Source organism: Sorex fumeus, unplaced genomic scaffold, assembly GCF_029834395.1.
Source record: "Sorex fumeus unplaced genomic scaffold, SorFum_2.1 ptg000032l, whole genome shotgun sequence".
Taxonomy (NCBI): domain Eukaryota; kingdom Metazoa; phylum Chordata; class Mammalia; order Eulipotyphla; family Soricidae; genus Sorex; species Sorex fumeus.
In genome coordinates, this window is record NW_026606089.1 from 4483284 (window position 1) to 4487262 (window position 3979).

Genomic DNA, 3979 nt, shown 5'->3' on the forward strand with positions numbered 1-3979 from the left:
GGCGTCTGCTCATTCCAGAAACACAAAGAGCCTCAAACCATCGTTCAGGGTCTTGATAAAAAAGTCTGACCATCTCATATATGGGCGACCACATGATCTTCTCACTTCCCATGCAATCCAGTTGGTAATGACTCTAGTTCAGTGGTCATCTCCAAATCGCATTACATGTCCAGCCCATATGATTTTCAAAGCCTTAGCAAACGGGACAGTCTCCCTGATTCTCGATCACCGACCAACGACTGAACTTTGGATTCCTTCCCTCACTTGAGTCAATCCTGATAGTCTAAGCATAGCTCTTTGGTTCCTCTTTCCTTTTTCTTTTTCTTTTTTTTTCTTTGCTTTTGGGTCACACCCAGCGATGCACAGGGGGTTGCTCCTGGATCAGGCACTCAGAATTTACTCCTAGCTGTGCTCAGGGGATCATATGGGATGCTGGGAATCGAACCCAGTTTGGCTGTGTGCAAGGCAAATTCCCACTGTGCTATTGCTCCAGCCCCTCAATACCTCTTTGGGAGACCCAAATAGCGTTCTCACCCTGTTTTCAAAGGGACCACGTCTCTAATGTATGTTAAGGCAGAAAGAATAGTAGAGTCGAAGAGATGTGTCCGGAGCTGGAGGTTCTTCATGCTCTTAGCTATTTCTTTGACACTCTTGACGGCATTCCAAGCTGTTCTCTTTCTCTTGCACAACTCAGGTGCCAGGTCGTTTGTCATGTTGAGTTCCCGACCTAGGTACATATAACCGCTGCATTCAGAGATGTTCTTTTATTTGAGAGTGAATGGAATGTCAGGAACGAGTTCTTTTCTCATGAACATTGTCTTCGTGGGATTCAGCTGCACTCCGACTTTCCACACTTACTGACGAAGTCGGCCAGAATTTCTACCACTTGTCTAATATTTGGTATTATGAGAACGATGTCATCAGTGAAGTGCACGTGGTGTAGTTGCCAATCTTCTTTCTTCACTCCTGTTCCTTCCCATTCTAGTCATCTCATGATGTATGTGAGTTTGAACGACCTGTTTGGCTAGGGCTTCGATGACTGCTTCCATCTCAACAGAATCAAAGGCCTTCTTTAAATCAGTAAATGTTAGACAGAGTGGCATCTTGAACTCCCGAGAAACCTCAATGAGCTCGGTTACTGTGTGGATATGGTCGATAATGCTTATTCCTTTTCAGACTCCGGTTTGTCTCATGGTTGTCCTTCATCTAGTGTTCTACCAATCCTCTTCTGGATAACTCGAGTGAACAGCTTGTAGAGGATGGACTATAGGCAGATTGTGCAATAGTTGCCAAAGTCATGGATGTCTCCCGTCTTGTAGAGTAGAACAGTCCTGCTGGTTTTCCATTGGGTCAGAAACTTGCATTCAGACAAGTAGCGTGTGAAGAGCCGAGCCAGTGTATGGATGAGTACTGATGGCAGATTCTTCAGGTGTTTTGATCTTACCTTGTGTGGGATGGGTGCTGTTCGCTTCTTTACTGACGAAATGTCCTGTCAGATTTCGGAAGGGAGAAAGTTGGAACCACATATCCATCCTGTGGAATTTGGTATGTGGGCAGGTGGACATGGATATTGAAGAGATCTGAGTAGAAGTCATGGAAATATTCTCCATTACCCTCATGGAAGATGTGATAGATCCATCAGGACTTTGGAGGGCAGTCATCTTGGTCTTGTAGTTGGCGAAAGACAGGCGGGTGTTATGACTACTTTTCTCAGCTTCTGCTGCATCAGCCAGCACTGCTGCTCTTCTCTCTTTGGGGTCTTCCTTTATTGCTTCTCTGCACTGCTTTGCAATCTTGAACATTAGCTTAGGGTTGCCTGCGGCTCCTGCCAAGCCACATTGGCAAAGGAGCACAAGAGTTTCTGAAGAAAGGCATCTTTTTGTGGATTTCGCTCTTTCGACGTTCCTTGCACAATCATGGAGGTGCTGAACCAGTCGATCGTATTTTTCATCAATGTTGAAGATGCCATCAATGATGGCATCTTCCCATGTTGCCACAGTTATGCCAAAGAGCTCCCAGTTGGTGGTCGTTCTGGAGTTTTCTTCTTAAACTTTGCAGCCCTTTCTCCCCACTCTGTGAAGTAGAATTTTGCACTACCGAGCTGCTGCCATGCTCCAGGCCTCTTTCCGGACTGGTTGGGCCAACTCTCATGCGTGAGTGAAGCCCCACAGAACTACATAAAGTGGAACTTTGTGTCCTTGGACTCCAGGCTCAATGGACCCGGAAACAGAGATCCTCTGCCTGCTTCCACCAATCTACGGTGACCCAGGGATCACACCCAAAAGACCCAACCTGCCAGAGCCAGATAAATACCTCATTGGCCGACCTCTACTACCTCCACTACCCAGCCGCCGCCATGCTCCAGGCGCCTTTCCAGACCACTTGGGCACTTTGCAGCCAAGTGAAGCATCATAAGACACTTCATACCCATTTTTCATTATTGCTGAACCATATTTGATGGGGTTTAAATACGGTTTGAACCATAGGAACACCTGCAAGAGTGGTTAGAGACTTCCCTAAAAGCCTCTATCCCTCTCAGAGACCCAGGCAAGCTACTGACAGTATCACACCTGCACAGCAGAGTTTGGCAAGCTATTTGTGGCATATTCGTCATGCCACATACGCAAATACAATGGGTCTAATTCCCCTGACCCTGAAAGAGCCCCCAATACAGCAGCGTTTAGAAGAATGAGCAAGTAGAGGCTGATAATATCGCAGCGCTTAAGTAGACTGCCAAAACTAAGGACTAAAACAACTGTCTGTACTTTCAACACACTTACACTCACACTAGAAGCATCCATCAAGGACCTGATAGTGCAAGTGTGGAAGATCAAGCACGACATCATTGGTCTGACTGAGAGTAGAAGGCATTGATCACATACATGCCATTTTCAACCCTGGAGAAGGAGTGTTCCTCGGAACATGAAACCAAAGAGGTGGTGGTGTCGATGACCTTGTCAACACAAACTTGGCCTGGAGTATTGACTCATTCAAATGCCTAACATCCTGAATCCAATGATCGTTCTTGAATAGATGTCTACTACTACTGGCAGCTTCTATTTGCGTTGTCTATGGACCAACATCCAATTACGATGAAGAAGAAATTGAGAAGTTCTACATGGAGCTAGAGAAGTTCTATAAAGAAGACCACACCTTCTACAAGATCATTGTCAGTGGTTTTAATGCAACCATAGGACTGAAAAGATCAAACAAAGAAGTCCACATTGGAACCCATGGCCTAGAATGGAACGAACGGGTGAAAGACTGACTTCATCATGTCGACCAATACTATCCAGGGTAACTAACAGGTCCAGAAGGCCTAATCTAAACGTTGGACATGGGAGTCTCTTGGTGGACAGTTCCCCAACAAAATTGGCCACATTATATTCTGTCAATGGTTTTGTCGGACCAATGTCGCTGTCGTTCTAAAATTCCAACAGGATTGAACCAGCATTTCCATCGTGCTGAACATGATATTTGAAAAAATATAGAGGGTCTAGATATTTTTCTCTCTTTTCACAGAGGATTTGCCTGTCTTTTGTAAGGCAGCAGAGTAAGAGCGCATCTTAGCCCAACCAGAGAGTGACAGGCCTAGATGCAGGAAGCATCTTCACCACACGGTTAGGGCTCACGCTTTCCAAGGGCACAGCTATGCTGGAACTTCATCTTAAAACTGGGAGTAGTTCCCAGGGTATCTCCCTTTGGGAGGACCCCATATTTGTTTTTTTTTTGTTTCCATAATTCCCAAAACTCACCTCTCCCAGATTCCTTGTACCTGCAGCACGGAGATAACTCACCTATTGAGGTTATTGCATCAAGGTGATTCACACCCCAGTTTTTGCTGGAATCTTGATCACTTGAGCTCTAATGGAATTGGTAGAGCCCACATCCTATTTATGTCTAAAAATCCCCTTCCCACCAGATTGAGGAGACACCCACTGGCTTTTCTGTCTCTTCCTCTTGAAGATCAGCACTCATG